The following is a 21,596-nucleotide window of genomic DNA, read 5'->3' on the forward strand; positions in this document are numbered from 1 at the left end:
ATTCCTCTCCTTTTTCTTTAAACAATTGTTCTAAAAGCCATGTCTGAGTCAGCCACTGGTGTGCATAGAAAAACTACCTCTTCCTCTCACACAGCCTACACCAACTCAGCCAAGCCAAGTGCACACCCTATACCATGCCACTGGAGCAGTCACCCTGGTAAGGTCACTTCCCCTATGCATGCACACTGACTCTTTTTCACTCCTTCAGACTGGCAGAGGCAACAGTTTTTTCATTTGGTCAGCATGGAGGAAGCTAGAAAAAGAGGAGCAACTTTTTAATTCCCACTAATCTGTATCTAGTGAAGCTCTTGTTTTCAGGATGCCTCCTTCTCCTTCTCTATTTTGTACCTCCCTTGTTATTGGTTCTTTTGCTCAGTGCTAGCCTCCCTCATGGCTGGTTTCCTGTTCTAAAAGGGGATCATGATGTTCTCATTGGTTATCGTCTCGTGGTCTCAGTCCATGATGACTATGTCCAGTCTCAGCTGGCTATCTGTCCCAGGCACAACTTGATTTAGAGAGACGGTGCCCGTTGAGGATGGGATAGCTTTTAACAGTCAGTTCATCACTGCATCATTCTGATGTTTCTAGGCCTCCAAGAGTGGGTAACAGTTACAGAGCACACAGCAACAGCGTTTGTCATGGTTGTCAGATTTAATTGTACTGTTAAGAGATGAAGCAATGTAAGAGGCTGGATGAAGACCACTAAGTTGAGGCTGAATCCTAACAGACTATAGACTGTGTGGTTCATTGGTTTCCATGTCCAATAATAGTGTAAGGAACCTGTTTTGAGTATGGGTTACACTTCCCCTTAAAGAACAGTTACATAGTATACAAAGTATTCCAGAATCGACTGTCACTGGAGGCCCAGGTTGCCTCAGTGGCTCAGAGTGAGTCAGCTCACCATTTTCTGGGCAGGAACACGTACTGGCAATTTCCCATTTAGATTACTCCATTGCACTCTATGTGGGGCTGACGATAATGCAAGGTCTAGATACATCTGTTCCTTAAGGGGGGATAGAAAGCATATTCCATCAGCTTTAAAGAAACCATGCTGGCTGCCAAGGCACGTCTAATCCAATGTATCTAGGTTTGGAACCTAGATGTCTAAAGGAACCTCTCCCAATATACACCTTGGGGAGACCCTCCTAGGTTTCTCACCACTAAGAGCAATATATCATGTAGAGAGCCAAGAGAGCTTCCTCTTGGATGCCCAGATATTCCTTTAATTTGGGCACCATGTTAGAACATGGTGATTCAAACAAGCATTTGGAATCTAGCAAGATCATTGCTTGCTTTTCTATATCACTCAGTCTGAGTTGTTCTAAAGTTATTTTATTGATTCTACCCTATCTTGAAATTTGTTAAAAGCAGGTCAGGTCAGAAATGTTCTATTTGACAACTTCAAGGAGAACTTCCTAACAGCAAAAATAAGTTACAACACAGTATCTTTCCCCCCAAAAATTTTTTATTGTGTAACTAACAAACAATCAGCATTGGTTAAAGCAAATAATAAGCTGTGAATTTAGCTGTTGTTAGGAATTGTCTAGCTTCAGGATATGTCTGCAATTAATTTTCATCAATAAAGCATACACCAGCTTTTCAAAACAGAATAATGTTGTCTTTGATCACTTCTTGAGATCCTGTGAAGGCAAGATGGCTGCCATCCTTCAGTTATCACAGTACTGTACCTTTAGTATAGACAGCATCAGCACAGTGATAACTGAGCCAGGGCAGCCTGTCAGTCATTGCCTACTCATATCCTTGGAATAACTGTATTTCCATTTATTGGATACAGGTGACCACAGGAATAAAAGGCTTTACCTCTCCACAGTTGTGTGTATGTTCAAAAAAGATGATCATGGACAATACAATACAGATCCTTGGCTCTTCAGTAGCATTGCTGAGATGTGGTAGTTGAACCTGAAGCACACATAATAGAAATGAAAATAAGGTTGATCTTAATCTACCACACTGCAGACATTTTAATGGTGTGTCATATGATTAAATACAAACTATTCAAGAGCACACATACCTCCACCATTGTATTTATTGGCAAAATGTTAGGTAATTCATCCAAGACTGACGTCACTGTGCATGATTACCATTTATGCAAAACAGCAAGTAAATGAAGACACATGCACAGACAGTAGACAATAAGGCTTAGATAGTTTTCCACTGCTTTGCTAAGATTAAACAAGATAGTGCTCATGATTAAACACTCTTCATGAGTTGTACAGTCGTTCCTCCATATCCACAGATTCTTTATCCATGGATTCAACTATCCACAGTTTTAAACTATTCCCAAAATATATAAATTCCAAAAATCAATCCTTGATTTTATTATTTTATAGAAGGGACACCATGGTACTGTGCCACTGTATACAATGGGACTTGAGCATCCATGGATTTTGACATCCATGGGAGGTCCTTGAACCAAACAGGTGGAACCAACCTCCAGTAAATATCAAGGGCCCACTGTATTATGCCATGTCCCTCAAGTGGCTTATCATACTACACCTACAGGACTTAACAAAGGACTCAACTCCACAGGACTTAACTTCAATTTTAAATGGCAGCTTTGTGGCTCAGAAAAGAGAAATTTTGAAATATGATCGAAGAAATCAGAGGTTCCTGGATTTGTCACATATATATTTTCACACTACTTGACTAGAAGAGAGACTCTGCACTTTGACTGCAAATCCATTTTAATTATCTTGGATTTAGCCAGATTAATAACTGCAGGAGATAATGGGTGCAAACAATAAGTTTAGAATTCTAGCTGCCATCTAAAAAGACAAAAAAGTGACAAATGTTGACCTAAACTGGCAGTGTCAGTGCCATTTTGTGGGCAGGGGCAGCTTTCAGACAACCTTCCTTGTGTTTAACTCCCCTGTGCCAGCAAGTTTACTTCCTCCTTACTATCCTTGCTGCCATTTCTCATCACCACTACTTCTTGCTCTCTTGCAGCAGGAAACAACTGATACGTGAGCAAGCAAGGCTGGCAGTGGCTTCTCATTCCCTTTCTCACTCCCATCCTCTACTCATTGAAACCTAAGCTATAGGAGTAATGGTGACAGCTTCTTAGAGCCATCCTGGGCCCCAGCAGATGCTCATTGCATGACGTCCTCTCACACTACACCCAAAACCAACTTTATCTCTCAATTTACATACATTATTTATAGGTCAGCTTGGAAGAAAAATGGTATCCAGGAAACTCACTGAACATCATACAATAAAACCAGTGAGGGCAAAATTCAATGTTGTGGGTCTGCTAGGCACAGAGTCCCCCTCAAAGCTGCCTGAACCTCTACCCCGTTTCTGCCTTTGGAACTGGGAAAGGGTAATTTCTGCTCTTCAGCACATGCGTATGCACACACACATCCACATGTGCTCCAGAGGGAGAATCACCCACTCTCAGTTCCATTGGTAAAAACTGGTTGCATTGGTCATGTGGCATCACTGGATGCAGGTCAATAGGATAAAATAGGCTGTATTTTAAAATGGCTGTTTTCAATACCTGCTTGGATTATTACAGACTAAGGCTTCTTAAGAGCCAGTGTGGTGTAGTGGTTTGAATGTTGGCCTATGACTCTGGAAACCAGGGTTTGATTCCCAGCTCAGCCATGAAACTCACTGGGTGACCTTGTGCAAGTCACATGCTCTCAGCCTCAGGGGAAGGAAACAGCAAACCTCCTCTGAACAAATAATGCCAAGAAAACCCTATGATAGGTTCATCTTAAGTGTGGCCATGAGTCGGAAACAATCTTAAGGCACACAACACACACACACTTCTTAAACTATCTGATGTAGGGGATTGGTCAGTCCCCCCCCCCCATGTGCCAGGGGCCACTACCATATATGAGCACATTCTATTAATAACATTAAAACAATTTAAAACATATGCTTAAAAAGGGATATCAAACAGTTTAAAAACAATACAGTTTAAAACAATATGTCATCTTCCTTAGGACAGCAAGGACGGAGCAATTCTAGCCATCCTAGGAAAGGGATTTTAGAGTCCAGGTACAGCAATTGAGAAGGCCTTATTACATGTCCCACCAACTATGAAGGTGGTGAAACTGAAAAAGGGCTCTCTTCAGAGGGTCTCATATACGTAGGCAGAGTCTGTTATATGGACCCTAGTAATAAAGGGATTTAAAGTCAGAACCAGAACCTTCAATTGTACCTGGAAACTGACTGGTAGCCAGTGGAGCTGTTGCAACAAAGGAACTGTTATGCTCTCTACAGCAGGATCAGTTTAACACTCTAGTTACAGCCCTTTGGGCCTTATCACACTACAGTTACAGGTCTATATTCCACTTTAATTACCATAGCAACTTCCTGTGGAGTCCTGGGAAGTGAAGTACCAACTTCCTATGGAATCCTGGGAAGTACCAAGTTGAGTTTCCAAACAGTCTTCAAAGGTAGCCCCATGTACAGCACATTACAGTAATCGAAACAGGATGTAATTAAAACATACATCACTGAGATCTGATCAAGCAACTCCAGGAATGCCTACTATAGCATTAATAACAGCCCCAAGTCTCCAGTTGATAGCATTAGAAATGCTGTGAAGAAGCTTAGTTTCCTCTCTGAACAGAAAGGGTACTCACTGGGATTTCAGCGCTGAAGAGATGGGACAGTCTGATCCCAAACACTGATCAGAAAAGTGTGACCCTCCAGAGATTGGCATCCAACTCCCATCAGTTTTCATCACTGCCTATCTTTGCTAAGGATGATCCGAGTTGTAATCCAACAACATCTACAAGCAGTGATTCTTAACCTTTCCTTGGGTCACCCCTTCAAGAATCTTACTGGAGTTATGGATCCCTTTTGTTCTCCCCCAAAAATAAATATAATAAATGTATACACACAAAATTTTGCATGCATTTGATTTTATTGAATTGAAAATATATTTAACAACCCTGTTGTTAAAAGACTAGCCACGCCTGAATGAGGCAAATGACAGTTAATCAACACAATATTATTCAGATTGGTAGAAGCAGCAAATTGTAATGTTTCAGATGTTTAGATACCATAAAAAATACAGTAAATACAATCAGTTACATTTTCCCATTATTATTATTAGGGATAATATAGGTAAAACTGAAATTATTTTTATTTATGAAAATATTTATAATTCCACTCTGTATCAGGGCAACATAAAACAAAATAAATTTAAGACAACTTAAACTAATAAGAATAATTTTAAAAGATTAAAATGTATAAACCATTTAGCACTGAAGACAAACTAATTTAAAATAATGCCAACAATGTAAAATAATGCCAACTACAGCACATGTGCAAATTGGATGAAATCATTTTGGCCCTGAGGCTTTAATAAAAAGCTATGTTTTTATTTGGTGCCAGATTGATAGCAATGTTGGTGCCAATTGGGCCTTTAAGAAAAGGGTATTCACAGTTAAGGTGCCAAAACGCAAAAGGCCCTCTCTCATATTCTTCTACAGTGTGTCGCTCCCAAAATGAGATATGGAGGACAGCCCTCCAAGGTCACAAGCCATTTAGGACTTTAAATATTATTACCAGCTCTTTGCATTTGGACATGAAGCCTACAGGTGGCCAGTGCAATTCCTTTAAAACAAGCGTTTTATGGTTTGAATATAGTGAGCAGTCAAGCTGCTGAATTTTGCAGTAGCTGCAGTTTCTGCGTTTACAAGGACAGCCCCACATACAACGTATTGCAATAGTCTAATCGGGAAGTTACCAGTGCATGGACTACTATGATTAAGTTATTCTTGACCAGGAAAGGCCATAGTTGGTGAACTAAGTATTCCAAGCAATGGATCCACCTGAGCTTGTAGTGACAGTGATCAATCTAAGAGCACTCCCAAGCTGCACACCTCTCTCATTGTGTGAGAGACACAATGGTCCATGGCATCTTGGTCATGGAGCTGTACTGGAGCATCCCCAGTGCCACTCTCCAGAATCAGTCTTTTGCTTCACAAACATCTAAAAATGTGCTTCTGATTGTTGTTGTGGTGTGCTTTTAAGTCATTTCTGACTTATGGCAACCTATCACCTAAGGTGAACCTATCGCAGAGTTTTTGGCAAGGTTCGTTCAGAGAGGGCTTGCCTTTGCCTTCCTCTTAGTATGAGAGAATGTGACTTGCACAAGGTCAACCAGTGGGTTTTCGATGGCCACATGGGGATTCCAACACAGTCATAGTCCAACGCTCAAACCATTACACACACTTGCTCTCTTTGGATCATTTAGCACAACTGAATTTTTCATTCGCAATTGGACATGCCCTAACTAGGTAAAGCAAGGTGTGTATATGTACATGTATGTAGAGAGAGCACTTGCTTGCATTAAATTTGCTTCTTATTTTTGCCTCTCCCTTACTTCCATCATTTCATTTGTTGCTTTTCTGCTTGCTGTTGTTCATTTTTTCTGGGGCATGGACCTAGGGTTTCCACCACATTCACTTACAGCTCTATGTAAATAAATGAACAAATCATGAGTAGTGGATCGCTAATTTGATTTTCTGCCTCAGGTACTGGTTTGGCATAAGTTAGCTTTGCTAATCACATAGGGGAAGGGAATTCAAAGGATGCTTGCTTGCAATAGTGAGTGTTAGGGTTGTTGTTTTTTGGGCACTCTTTCTGGTCTGATGTGTTGCATTCAACACTGCCCAGAATCATCTGGATATCACACAGGATTCTACATCATACCCTTTGGTTATACTTAAAATTCACCTGAACTGACATAGCAAAAGCCAGGTGTCATTCCTGTCCTGTCCCTATCAAAGACAGAAATTTAACAGTTACTGGTCTGCAAGCAGAATCAAAAAGGGAGACTACAGAGGGATGCTGACATTTTCCACACAAAGACAAAAGCTGAAAAAAGAATTACATAATATGACTGCTTATATAAGTGGTGATTTAGGATGCAACCCAACCACTCAAATCAGTGGCTCCTTTGCCATAAACTTCAGTGGGAAGCAGATTATAACCTCAGGCCACTTTGTTCCTTGACATTTAAATCCAGAATACAAAATGCTAAATTAGTATCTCTAGAAACTGAAGGAAGTGAGCTACAAATATATGGGTAAATGTATTCATGTTATCTGTGTTTGGAAACTGATTTATATGTATTTATCAGAGTTTGGAAACTAGCTGTGTAAAGATCAGTTTATTCTGAATATTGCAATGCCCAAATCATAAATTAACAAGTCACTACACAGAAATTGCTATATTATGTTATTCTGAACAGGCATCTTGTGTATTTTATTTTAAAACACATACACACAAGAGGGCAATAATGAGACAAAAAATATTGCTCAAATAGTTTAAAAAGAAACCACAAACAAATGTTACATAAGAAGAGGTAGATATTTACACAATGAAATATGAAACTCAATTAACCCAGTTAATCTGATCTTGTTTACTAGAGTGGTTTGACAAGAATATTTGCCTAGGTTTTTAAAACTTCATCCCCCCCCCAAAAAAAAGCCCCCTTTGTGAGATACAGATATCACAAAAGAACATCAGTCCAGAGATCTATTACTATTTAAACCACTGGATATAAGCTGCTACCAGCAGTTTAAATGTTTGGTCCCCCAGATATTTTTTAGACTTTGAGAATTCCCAAGTATTGTCCATGCTGGCTGAGACTTCTGGGACCTATAGTCTGAAATGTTAGCAGAAGTAAAAGCTGAGAGCCACTGTGCTAAATGCAAAGATTTCCTTCATTTTGTTCCCCCTCTTTTACTCGTTTTGACATCTCCACTTTTATAGTGACAAACTATATGAATTTTTGATATTTACAGTGGCCATCTGCAAATTATGCAAACACATCTCAAAAATTTTACCATAGTTTTTATTATATGATTTTCATAAACTTAATTGAGGGTTAGAATATCAATAGGCTGTGACCTGAATGGTATTCTGAGGCAAAAGGTTCACTAGGAACTCAGTGGTTCTGTGCATAAAATGCCTACTTGTAGTTTTATGCTGTTTCATGCTACTGAAATTAACATACAGTATCTACAGGCAATCCTTGAAGCTGCATAATAACTTCCAGTGATTATGACTTAGTTTCATGCCATCAAGGATGCTGCTACAACAAGGAACAGAGTTTCCTCAGTTAACAAAGTCTCTGACAATGATGCTCCTTTGTACAAAGTCTTTTAAAATTTATCCAGCTCACCACTTTCTTCCTCATTTTCTGTCTAGCTGGAGTTTTTTTTAGCAGCATCACCACTGGGAGGATGATGAAAGACTGAAGGAATACAATCTTTGAGTGTTAGTTTGCAACAGTGTGTCTGCAGTAAACAATACAACAAAGCTTGATCTAGAAACACTGAGTTACTATTCTAGCTGATCCTACTGTAAACAGCAGCTGCCTCCAAAATCCCTTACTGAGCATGTGTGAACAGAACAACAGAGGGAAAAGGAAATATCAGATAAGCCTGCCTCGCCAGCTACTCTTAGTATGTTAAAAATGCATAGATCTAGAAGTTTGCCACCAAAATGGAAATCAGAAGAAAACTGGAGGCTGGCAAAAGATAAAAAATAACCCCAGGATGCAAGTGAAAAAAGCTTTCAAGTCATCTCTAGAAGATTCAAAATGTTTTTATTTACTTATGTAAAGCTTACCTGACCTGGGTCCTTCATTTTATATTGTATATGTTTTATTATGGATAAAAAGGTTTGCTGAAACATATCCAACGGTTCCTTTTGTGTAATACAGGAACCTATCCCTATTCTTTCCATGTTGTTTCTGCCTCTGATACCAACTTTTCTGCTAAAGAAGTAATGTCCAGGAACACATCTGGTTTTTAAACTGAAGTACATTTGCATATGAAGCCTTTCTGAAACACATTTTCTTCTACATCATATCTTAAAAAAATAGGAAGATTATTTTTTATGGGCTACATATATGCACAGCAAAAGGAGCAGGACTTTTCTTTCATTCTCCTGGAAAAAGCTGATGGTACTAAATCTTCATTTGTCCCTAAGTCTTCACTTACCTTTTGCTGTTGTGATACTTTTTTATCAACAATAGAATGGATGATCAAGCTTTCACCAGATACCTCCTCAATCATGCCGGAGCTTTTATCCACAAAGTCTTTCTTCCAGCTGGTTAAAATGATGCCAAATGATGGAGAATAACAAGATGGGGAAGATGGCAGATGAAATCCATAATGTGGCTAAGTCATAACCTGAGCATACTGGTATTCCTTAGACTTCTTATTCTGAATTGGTGCCATTCTGAGAAAATAAATAAATTGATGTCTTGAATCTTGACACTTAATGGCACGCACGTGCGCGCGCGCATACACACACAAGTTTCCTAATGTTTGCATATGCCCTTTTTTGGTTATTGTGGAAGCTAGTATTTCCTTTCTCCCTCTCCAACACTGAGAGCTCTGCAGGACCCTGGTGGATATCAGTGTAATCATTTTGCATCTGGCTAAGTGAACATAACCAGATGCTTTTCCAAACCTACATCCCCTCCAAGAGGCACGTGGAGATGGCCTTCAGAGCTATATGGTAAGTCTGGATTGTTGTATGGTTCATCCTAGTGTAGGTCCACATGTGGTACTATACTACGCTAAGCCATACAGAATTTCACCAATGTCTTTCAGGCTAGAAGCTAAAACCTTATTGTTTATCAATTTCTTTTTCTTTTAAAATGAAAATCAAAGTCCAACTAACTCTATAGAAGTGAAAGCAAAAAAAGAGTCTAAATCAAAAAGAGCAACAGGATACTCTAGAAAACAGCTGGACCACATTAGAAAAAAGCAGTTGTATATTTCATTAAAATTACATTTCTTTTAAAAAAAAGTGGTATTATTAATTAAAACACTTCCTTTCACTGAAATGAAGAAAAAGATATGGGACTTTTTCGCATGGGAGGCAAGTGTCATTAAAAAGTGATTAAATTGCGCTAACAGCACAATTGGGGGAAGATTATCACACCCCTGTGCACTTCTCCAATTCGTGTCCTGTGCATAAACAGTAATGGACGTGTCATTGGTTAATAACAGAAACTCCCGTTATTACCCAATGATGCACCCATTACAGTTTATGCACGGGACACAAACAGGAGAAATGTGTGATAATCTTCCCCTTGACTGTGCTATTAGCATGATTTAATTATGTTTAATGACCCCTGCCTCCTCCATGTGAAAGAGCCCATGATTTAAGAACATAGATATCACACTGCTGGACAATATACAGTCAACTCTTCGTTTTTGCAGGGGATCCATTCTGGACCCCTCACGAAAACGGTGACTCGCATGTATTCAAGCCCCATAGGCTTGAATAGGGCACACCCCCGTGAGCATGCATTATTTCAGCACCACAGGGGTGTGCCCCATTGGGGTTAATGGAGGTCGCCCCTCCATATATAAACAAGAACGTGGATCTCAAGTCTGCGAAAAAGGAGGGGTGACTGTATTTTCAAAATACTGATTTAAAAAAAATCAGATGAGGTCGTTATTAGGTCCTAGCTCAGAATCAGCATGCTTGTGTTTAAAAATTAGGCTGTAGTACTTGGATGTAACAGACTCAGATACAAATTACAGCCCAGTCATGTAGCTAGTCAAAATAGTAACCTAAAGGCCATAAAATCTGAGTAAACTATGTAGAATTCAACTGCTCTATATTCATGAGAGTAGACCCACTGACTCAAACTAACTTACGTAAGTGTTGACCTCTGATGCCCACCCTCAATTCAATGAGTCTACTCTGTTTTAAAGACATTTTTGGTCTTATAAACTGTATTTTGTTCTTTTAACATGAGGCTGAATTGCTGTAATATTGTAAATCATTCAATTCTATTTTGATACTTTTCTCTTTGTATGTTTTTAATTGAATTGTCCTTTTAAATTGTGAGCCACGTTGAGTCCCAATTTTGGGGCAAAGCATGCTATAAATAAATGTGATGGTGGTGGTGGTGGTGGTGGTGATGATGATGATGATAGTCATCAGCTTCCAGTGTAACTTACCTCACAGCACAGTTATGATCATATTATGGGACAAATTCCTATCTAGGCTTCTGAGCTCTGTGGAGGAAGAGTTACAGCTCTGGACCCAGCACAGCTGTAGAGCACAAGGTCCCGAGTCCAAATCTTGGAACAATTAGTTACAGGTGGGAATGCCTATTATCTGAAATTCCAGAGAGTCATTGCCAGACAATATAGACAACACTAAGCTATATGTAACTCAGTTTAAGGCAGATCCCTATTTTCCTGCAAATGTCACAAAAATTCAAATTAAGATACTATTTATATCTAGCATTCTAGGACTGAAGCTAGAGTAGATGAACAACTCTTGGACTCCAGTACTCTCTGCTTCTCCCTTCTTCCACAAAAGCCATGAAATTAGAAGCTTTTGGATCTGTTTTCAATGAACCAAAGTTGTTGCTGTATTTAGATCTTGCCTTTCTCCACCAAATACAGTCAGACCTAAACTATTTAGAGATATATCCAAACTGATTGTAAAATTAACTGAAACAAATAAAAACCATACAGTTTGAAGTTAGCAGAACATACAGAAAACCATAGTTAAGACTAAACACACTTTGTCCACAAGTGAAGGCTTCTAGTCACCTTATGCTAGAAAAAAAGTCAGGAAATCAAGGCTCATTCCTACAAAGAGCATCCCAACCACCTTTACGTCTTGTAATGCCTTCATCTTTTATCATGTTTCTCATGTTTGTGAAGCCTATGGGAACACATAAAGAACTATTTCATAATTTATAACACCACCATCACATCCAGTAATGTGCTGTTTATTTTGATTTTCTGGCTCTAGTTCTGTTAGATCTCAGACAGAGGTCTTTCTAACCCCTGCCCCCTGAGATCATTTTAGCTAAACATGCCAGCTATTTAAATCAGAAAATTCATTTGGGGACTGGGTTTCTCCTTCCCTTTTTGGGTGACAGTTCAAACCCAATTACTCCTTAGGAGCACCTACATTTCTAGCCAAACCAATGATTCTTATGAAAAAAGCAATTGAATGGGTCAATCAAGAAGGCATGTATGCCGAAGACAAATCCATTTGCTTCAAACATGATTGCCTGACTAATGTTTGTTGCTACTGTTGCTATAGTTATTATGACGGATTAAAAAGTAACCACAACAAATGCTCTTAAAGCACCCTGCCTCCCCCCGTTTTTCCATTAAATCTTTAATATTAAAAAGCCAGCCTTTAAAGCAAGGTTAGGGAACATGTGGCTGCCAACAGGTTGGTTGACTGCGACTTCCATCAGTTCTAGTCTGCATAGCCAATGCTGTGAGGGCAGATGCAAGCTGCAGTCCAACCATATTCCCATTCCTACTTTAAAACTTGTGAGAACACTGGCACTCCCTTTACTTAATTATTTTTTCCCTTAACAATATGATGCTTATCACTCAGTGATATGCTACACCTCCAAACTATGGCACCAGTGCTATTGGTCTGAAGTACATAATGTGCTGTTTCAATAATATGTTCCCCCCCCGACTGTGTAATCTATATTCATCCTAAACTCAGCCTGCTGCTAAATTTACATGTTCCATCCCACAAATGTACAGATCCAACTTCCCCATATCACTGTCTCCTTGTTCATAACTTTGCAGTTCTGAACATATAGACTTTCTCTCATCTTGATACCCTCATGGTGTCTGTGGCTACAGCTCTCAGCATGCTTAACCACTGGCTAGTGTGGTGGGCTTTTTGAAGTTGTACTCTAAAACATCTGGAGAGTAGCAGGTTAGGAAAGAGTGTTTAACTACAACCATGAGGAGGAAGAATTAACTGCCATCTTGATTAAAAATATTGTGTATACTCCACTGGGATCTTATACGCCAGGCCTATGAAATTAGTCGCTTATTTTAATGTGATCTGAGAAGATGTTCCCAGTGGACTGTGCCTGCTGTATGTAATTACAGTAACAGCAGAACTCAAAGTACTATGGATATCACTAAAAAGGAAATCTATATATTTGAAGCTGATAAATTAGTAAAGGAAAGGAAATGCAGAATTATGCACAGCAACACCACAGTTCTGAGAAAATTCATTCAATATGTATCATTAAAGACAGTACATCCCCCCTAAGTTTAATGAGTGAGACTTGTTCTATGCTTTCTTTCCTAAGTTTCCTGAACATGTTTTCCTCTATCTTGTTCTTCTTTTTCTTTTTCCCTTCTCTACCCCTCTTTCTGCCACCTTTTATTTCAGCAGATAATAGTTGTGATTTGCTGGGGACAATCACCTTTACTGGGACTGACCAATGGTACTTGCAACTTTTCCATTCAGTGAATGTTACAGGGGTCCATATAATGTGATCTTCAGTTTGCAACCCTCCTGCTTTTTCCCACTGCTTCTTTCATCTATTGGTGGTGGTGCTAGGAATCTCTTAAAGAAACAAAGGCAAAAAGAAAAAAGAAGATTCAAACTACAGGAAAAGAGATTCCACCTAAACATTACGAAGAACTTCCTGACAGTAAAGCTGTTCAACAGTGGAACATGCTGCCTTAGAGACTGGTAGCGTCTCCTTCTTTGGAGGTTTTTAAACAGAGGCTGGATGGCCATCTGTGTGGAGTGCTTTGACTGTGCATTCCTGTGTGGCAGCGGGTTGGACTGAATGGTCCTTGATATCTCTTCCAACGATGATTCTATGAGTTGTAGAATGCTTTTTGACAGCAGTCCATCTGGGAGCAACTTATGTTGTGGGTTACTTCCTACCAGCTGAACGCCACTATTATGCATGTTCATGCAGATACAAGATTAGGAAGAAATTAACATACAATGGGTTGAGAATAACTCCAATCACAGGGACAGCATAAAACAGAATCACAACGATGTGCTCAGTTTGCAAAAGAAATGTCTACATTATTCCTAATTCCTACTTGCAGCTTTAAGGGAAATTAATTTTCCCTTTCCCCTTCAGGCTAGGAGTACTATGTATGGCAGAAAAATCCTCATTCACCCTAAATAATCATTTCCCCTGATAACAGCACTGCACAAAAAACTATTCAGTGGATACATTTCCAAAACCACCTTCTCTGTTATGCATCAGCCCTGGTTCACAGGCACATCATCTGCTGCTTTTTCAGGAAGCCTCATAGCCCAGCCAGCCCTTTCCAAACAACATACACCACCTCCCCTAAAACACAGACCTACAAAAGAATGGACAGCAACAGTACATTTAACACACACACACACACACACACACACACATTTTGACAAATAAGGGGGTGGGTGGGAGTGTTAGACTGTAGGTGGATGTATTTACAGAAAAATATCTGTTAAAATCACAGATACTGCAATAATGGAACCAAGGCCAAAGACCTGAACCGTGGTTGCTTATTGGCCAAAGGAAGCAAACACCCCAATGTTTTGTTAAAATATAACCCAGTCAGTCACCATGAAGCAAATGCATGATTTAGGTATCCTGACACTGAACATTCTGTTTATTCATATCAACATGGCCATGGGCAACCTGTAAGCATTTTACTATATAGATTTAAAGGTTCTCACTTTGCCTCCTCTAAAGAACTTTGTTTGTTGTTGTGTGCCTTCAAGTTGTTTCCAACTTATAGTGACCCTACCATGGGATTTCCTTGGCAAGATTTGTTCAGAGGAGGTTTGCTATTTCCTTCCCCTGAGGCTGAGAGCATGTGACTTGCCCAAGGGGTTTCATGACTGAGCTGGGAAGTGAATCCTCATCTCCAGAGTCACAGTCCAACACTCAAACCACTATGCCACACTGGCTCTCATAAGGATCCAGGTATGGTGCAGCTTTAAATATTTCAGATGGACAGTATAGGTAGTACAGATAGCAGTGGTCATAGCTTGGAAAAGAGATGTTTTTGGCAAATGATCTTGCTGCCTGGGACATAACATAGACAGGTGGCAAAGATCTTGAAGCTAGTCTGGTGAGCAGTAATTTGGCCCGCAGAACTGTCCTGTGAACAAATCTTGCCAAGAAAACCCCATGACAGGGTCACCATAAGTTGGGAACAACTTGAACGCACACAACCACAATCACAACCAAAACAACTATGCTTAGGAATGTCCAGACAGAGAAAAGACAGGGGGAATGGACACTGTATTCCTGTGGGAATGGCTTTCTACTGATCAGCTAAATACAGAACTAGTAGATATCCCTTTTTTTAAAAACGACAATGCTTTATATTTTAAATTTCTTCCTTTATTCCATATGATCACAGCATGGTTAATACTTCCTATTACTGAAATCCTTATTTCAGAATGCTGTAGGATTGATCTTTCCCAATAGTTAATTTCCAAGACTTATAGACGCTCAAACCTGGACATCAAACTACCACATGCAAGGTGCTGATCGCCAGTCAATGGGTGATAAAAAGACACTCTGTCCATGCTCCAAGGCACTGTATTGTGGATCTCAGTGCTCACTTAGAGTGCTGCACATTGAAAATGGGTTTGAGGTTAAAATTGCTATGTTATACATTTAAATAGGCTAACTCCCAATGAAGCCAATGGAATTCACTTCCGAGTAAACATGCCTAGGATCAGTCTGTGTGAAACAACATCTTCCTGTAAAAATGCAAGTCTTTTTAGGCTCTACATGGCATAGGAAAACAGTACTGGCTTCTGGACAGAATACACAACAGTACCGATCTCTGCTCAGCCACAAAACCACCGGATGGGCCTTGGGCCAGGACTGGCTCCCAGATGTTGTGCTGCCTAAGACAAGGAACAAAATGGTTCCTTCCTCCATTCCATGTGCAAAAGACAACTGAACTGGCAACTGAATCTTATTTCAACACCAGCAACAGGACGCTATCCTCCACCACACTGCCTGGGGTTGGTAGGCTAGAAGCACTCAAAGCACTGCCTTCCAACATTCACAGTTGCTGCTATGGTTGCTCCTCAGCATTTACTACCCGAGGCACACTGCTTAATGGTACAGTCACATTTGCCTCGGGCAGGTCACTCTCTCTCAACCTGATCTGCCTCAGAAGGTTAATATCAGGACAAGCACAATACAAATGCTTCAGCTGTATACATCGGGGACATTGAGTCTTTTAAACTTTTAGGACCTTGGAATTTTTTTTATCAGGTTTGTAGACAGCTTTGACAGATGAAATATTTAGAAGGCCACCTGCAAAACTTCAGATCCCTTAGGTGGGAATCATGCAGCCCTCTAGATGTTGTTATACAATTCTCAGCATTCCTCACTACTGGCTATGCTGGGAGGGGCAGTCCAACAACCATTCCCACCTTTGGGAAATGTCAGGGAATATACAGAGGGCTGCCAAACTAGAAGTTATGCCCTTTCTCTCAGCTTTAAACTGGAAGGCAAGATTGATGATCTCTGGGATCCAAAACACACTGCAGAAATAACCCAGTTTGAGACCACTTTAACTGCCCTGGCTCAATTCTAGGGAATTCTGGGAAGTGTAGTTTTGTGAGACATTTAGCCTTATCTGTCAGAGAGCTCTGGTGCCACAATAAACTATAATTCCCAGGATTCCCTAGCACTGAACCAGGGCAGGTAAAGTGGTCTCAAACTGGATAATTTCTGCTGTGTGTTTTGGACCTGGGTTGACAGCTGAAACCCTCCCTGCAACTGGAGGACATCCCAGCCCAAGGAGCCAAGACATACAGCCTGCTGATGGCATTACAACTATCCAAAATCTGGCACAATCCACCCTGCAGTAAAATGCAAACACACACTATATCAAATAATGATTGGCTGCTCTTTCAGTACAAACCACCCTCCTCCATGAAAACAGTGCCAGTCTATGTTTGACCCTAAAGAAGGGGAACAATATTGACCACCCAGGGACCCCAAAACGGAGGAATAGGGGTCTTGAGGCCCACCTAAGATAGGAAGTTCTGAGCCTCCCCTGAAATTATCTGAAAAAACTGGAACACCAATACTTCTATGTAATTAAGACCACTCAGAAATTATCCATCAGAAGTGTGTTGTTGTTGTTAATTTATAATCCACTTTTTCTGCCAAAATTGGGACACAAAGCATTTTCCAAATTAAAAAGCAATCCTATTAAAAACATACAGAACACTAAAATAAAATGAAACTAACATAATATGAAAACATAAGCATGCAACTGTTTGCTATTGCTCTCAGACTGTTACCAGTTTCAACAGGAAAGTGCTTTTGTTTACATTGTTTTGTAAAAAAAACACACTTGCAAACAGTTCCCAGGGAGCCAGTGTGGCATAGTGGTTTGAGTGCTGGATTCTATGAGACCACGATTCGAATTCCGTCTCAGTCACAGAAGCTCCTTGGGAAAGCCACACTCTCTCAGCCTCTGAGACTGGCAGTGGCAATCTCGCTCTGAAAAAAACCTGTGATGGATTTGCGGTAAGTCAGAAACAGATGGAAGGCACACAAATGGTCAGTGTTGACCATCTGAAAAACAGTGCCAGGATGTCTTCAAAAACATGGCCACATAGCCCAAAAAACCCACCAAAAAACCTATAGTGCCAGGATCCTTGCTACCACCATCTGTGAAGCGCAAATGGCCTGGGCAGGAGAAGTGAAAAGCAGTGAGGTCTGCTACTTGGCAACAGGGTCAGAGAAAAGGGGTTTGCCTGGCTTTTCTGGTAGGGTTACCAAGTGAAATAGGGGGCAGGGCTCCTGTGCCTTTCATGGTTGTGTGGAAGAGGGAATGTCAGAAGGCACTGCCTGCCGCTCCCTCTTCCACACAACCATGAAAGGCACAGGAGCCCTGTCCCTTATTTCACTTGGCAACTCCTTTCACCAGGCATCCAACCAGCCAGGCAACTTCAAGCAAGCCAAGTTGGCACTCCCCTTGCCTGGGATTCCCTGGTGGGGCTTTCTATGCCAAGAGGCCTCCCTTTCAGCAGCAGATCTCCAAAATGCCAGGCAGACTGAGTTCCCCCATTCTCCCCCCCAAAAAATCAAATCAAACCCCAGCTCCTCCTTTTGGCATACTCACCCTTTGCCAGCCAAGCAGCCAGCCTTGGCAACTCCTGGGTCTCCTTCTCCTCCTCCTTCCTCCTCCTCCTCCTCCTCCTTCCTATGCTCCTCCTTCTGGCTGTTTCATGTAAACAACATCCCAGGCTATATTTACAATCACTTGACTGGAGGGGACCAGTGCCAGGATTCTTAAGGAAAAGAAGAGTGCGCAACATTTGTTTTTGGTAAAGAAAAAAGGGAAAAACATAGATCAGAAACATAGAGCAGAAACCTCTTCCTTAGGGACCCCAACCAGCACCCCCCCTTCCCCAAAATCCAAAATATTCTCAACATCCATGGATGGGGGGGAGGGAGGGAAGGAAAAGGACTGGGTGGCCAGGGGTTTGCTTCCCTGGGTTTGCTCCCCCAAGCATCCTCTCCCCATCTTTTCCTTTCCTGGCCACCCAGAGCCCTACTTCCCCTCTTGGTGGGAGCACCTAGTGGTTAGAGCACCCTCCAGCAGCTGCTGCTGTTGCTGCCAGGAGCCTTGTCAACAAAACCCAGCTGCCTTGGGAAATCCCCTTTGGCCCAAGAGATCATCAACAAAAACACACTGGAGGGAATCAATTCATCAGAGAAATCAAATAAAATAAAGGAAGGAAGGGAAAGGTTGGGGGGATGAGGAGGGGAAGAACCCAAATCTCTCCCCCCCCCCAGCTCCTTCCCCCACCCTTCCTCCTTTTGAGAGCATATTTTTAGAATAATAATTAATAATAACAATAATAATAGATGAGAAAGGCACCAACCTCTTTCTGTCCAAAGGGGAGAGGAAAGCTGGGGAGTTGGGGCTAGAGCCCATCACCCTGCAATAAACACACACACACTCGATGCTCCCTCCTCCTCTCTATTTTCCTCCTTCCCTCCTTCTCTCTCTTTTTTCCTCCTTCCCTCCTTCTCTCTCTCTCTTCCTCCGCCCTCTCCTCCCTCCTTTCCCCACCTCCCTTCCCAGCCCTGTTTACTAGCCCCCCCTCTTTTCTCTCCCATACACACACACACACACACACACACAGAGAGAGAGAGAGAGAGAGAGAGAGAGAGAGACATATTGCCATCTTTTGTTCTTAGGGCTCTTTTTGCAGGCAGATTATCTAATGACGCAGCAGAGACTCGCCACAACGTGACTGTCGCCATTTTTCTGTTTTGGTTTTAGAATATATATATTCTCTCCCCCCCCCGCCATGTGATACTAAATTGGAGGAGGGGAAAAAACCACCACCACCACCACATCCCTACACACTCCAGCACAGAGGAGGATTGGGAGAGGCACACAGACACAACCTTCTGGAAGGCATGATCAGGAAAAAAGGAGCCAGAGGTTTGGGATCCCAGGGAAAAGAGAGGGCATCCTGCCTTCTCACCCTGCATCCACACTGCAGGAATAATCCGGTTTGACACTGCTTTCACTGCCAGGGCTCAGTCTTAGAAAATTCTGCGACCTGCAGTTTGTTGTGGCACCAGAGCAAAGCTGTGATTCAGCAAAGCCCTAGTGCCATCACAAACTGCAGCTCCCAGAGTTCCCTAGCACTGAGCCATAACCATTAAAGCAGTGTCAAACTGGTTTACTCCTGCAGTGTGGATGCAGGTCAGTTGGATCCAAACCTAGCGGCAGGTGCTTTTTGGATTATGATGCTCAAAGGAAAGCTCAATTTTTGTCATTGCTGAACAGTCTTGTCAAGAAAACCTCATCATGATCAGAAATGACTTGAAGCCACACAACAACCACGTGTTATTCCAAGGTGTAACTGTGTGTGAGGTTTGTTGGAGCACCTTTGAGACTTTGAGGAAATTTCTAGCATAAGCTTTGGATTTGATTCTAGCATCTGAGGACATTTGATCCACTAAAACAGTGCAATAGCATCCACTAAACAGGGATACCTTTGTCCTATCAACCAAAATGTACAAAGTACGTGATGCAAGCTTTCGAAGTTCCACCAGTTTCTTTGACTGGTAAAAATCATATAAGAGAAAAAGAATTATAATGGCAATGTGGTTTTCAAATTTTTTGCCCCCCCCCCTTGCATCTACATGTAAAAGTTGCATGCTCAACATTGTGAATAAAATATTTTGTTTAGTGTGCAAATTTTGGTTTACGCATTTATGGATATTCATATTTCAACATTTTATATGGCGTAGTTTGAGCATTGGACTATGACTCTGGAGACCAGGGTTCGAAACCCAGGTAGGCCGTGGAAACCCATTGGGTGACCTTGGGCAAGCCACACTCTCTCAGCCTCAGAGGATGGCAACAGCAAACCCCTTCTGAACAAATCTTGTCCAGAAAACCCTGTGAGGATTGCCATAAGTTGGAAATGACTTGAAGGCCCACAGCCAACAAGGAAATAATAACATTAAAATTATAATTTAAATGTATTTAAATAAATTCAGTACCAAACTCAACATGTGTACATTTTACACATACTGTATCGCACAGCCAGACTCACGTACACTAGTGCTCACAGATATATACAAGCTCAGATCTTGCTGACAGGGACAAAACTACAATCCGAGAATTCTATAGGATTATGTCATGGCAGTTAAAGTGGTGTCAAACTGCTTTATTTCTGCATTGTGGCCACAGCTCAAGTCTTTGATAAAAATGTTGAAGAGCTCAGCCTCAGGACAGAGTGTTAGATACCTCAACTTGAGACTTCCTTCTGAAGCACCGTCACCAATGGTGACCCTTTGAGCATGGTTTTACAACCAATTATTAATGCATCTGAAAGTGTTTCCATCTATTCCATATTCACTTCTTCTCAGCAGGGGAATAGGATTGTTGTGATGTCTGTGCATATATTCACTTACAGACACCTGAACAGCCTCTAAACCATCTCCCAAGTCGTAAGGTTACATATGTCTGCAGGATTATGTACATCACAACATCATCTCTCCCATACCTGTTTTGAGCTCCCCATGCATTTTTGTCTTTTAAAAAATACCAGCAATAAGAACAATGGTGAGATACAACAAAATTAAAGTGGAAATCTGGAGCCAGATTCCAGTAATAATCCAAAACTGTAAAAGATAAACAATGTTACTGACCCTTTTTCCCCCACCCTGCATCTAATATTTCAGTTACTAAAATCAAAGGGCTGTACAAAGGCATCTGTATCACTAATAACACTGGAGCTCACAACTGAAAGGTTTCTAAATTTTTACCAACCTCCCTTAGACTGAGGGAAATAATTTGGTCTCTAGATGCTTTGCACTTTGGTTCAAATTATTCTACCATGCTAGCTGAGGCTGTCTTCCTAGATCTCTGGAGGGTATCACGTTGTACAATGCCAGGTCACTTTTTTGCCCTCTGCACAACACCCTGACCTCTCAGCCCTACCTTGTATGATTTTTTGGGCTGTGGAGACATCCTAATTGGTTCTCTTTGGTCTCTGGAGTGGTAGGGAAATGCAAAACAGCCTTTCAAATGTCCTTTCTTTTATTTTGATGAAGCACCTTTTTCCTTTCCTTGCAATTAAAGATAATATTCTCTTTCAGTGCCCATTTGTCCTATGCAGTTATAGTGCTATATTCCACTTTAATTGCTATGAGTGCATCCCATTAAGTTTAAATTTCTCAGCCAGAGTGTTCTGGGGTCTCACCAAACTACAAACCTCAGGATTGTCAAGTACATAAAAATGACAATTAAACTGAAATAAAA

At 41.0% G+C, this 21,596-nt stretch overlaps 1 long non-coding RNA gene across 2 annotated transcripts; it reads right to left on the reverse strand.

Moving 5' to 3' along the window:
- Positions 1-636: 636 nt before the first annotated feature.
- On the reverse strand, positions 637-18,844 carry LOC121928310. 2 transcript variants are annotated; one of them, XR_006103480.1, is made up of 6 exons: positions 18,691-18,844; positions 17,925-18,093; positions 13,226-13,368; positions 8,994-9,234; positions 1,822-1,920; positions 637-1,003 (listed from the first exon to the last, which is right to left on the reverse strand). It is a non-coding gene; the product is annotated as an uncharacterized LOC121928310 (long non-coding RNA). The 2 variants fall into 2 exon arrangements; XR_006103481.1 differs by lacking the exon at positions 13,226-13,368.
- Between the last annotated feature and the right edge of the window lie 2,752 nt (positions 18,845-21,596).

The sequence above is a fragment of the Sceloporus undulatus genome, chromosome 4 (assembly GCF_019175285.1).
Source record: "Sceloporus undulatus isolate JIND9_A2432 ecotype Alabama chromosome 4, SceUnd_v1.1, whole genome shotgun sequence".
Taxonomy (NCBI): Eukaryota; Metazoa; Chordata; class Lepidosauria; order Squamata; family Phrynosomatidae; genus Sceloporus; species Sceloporus undulatus.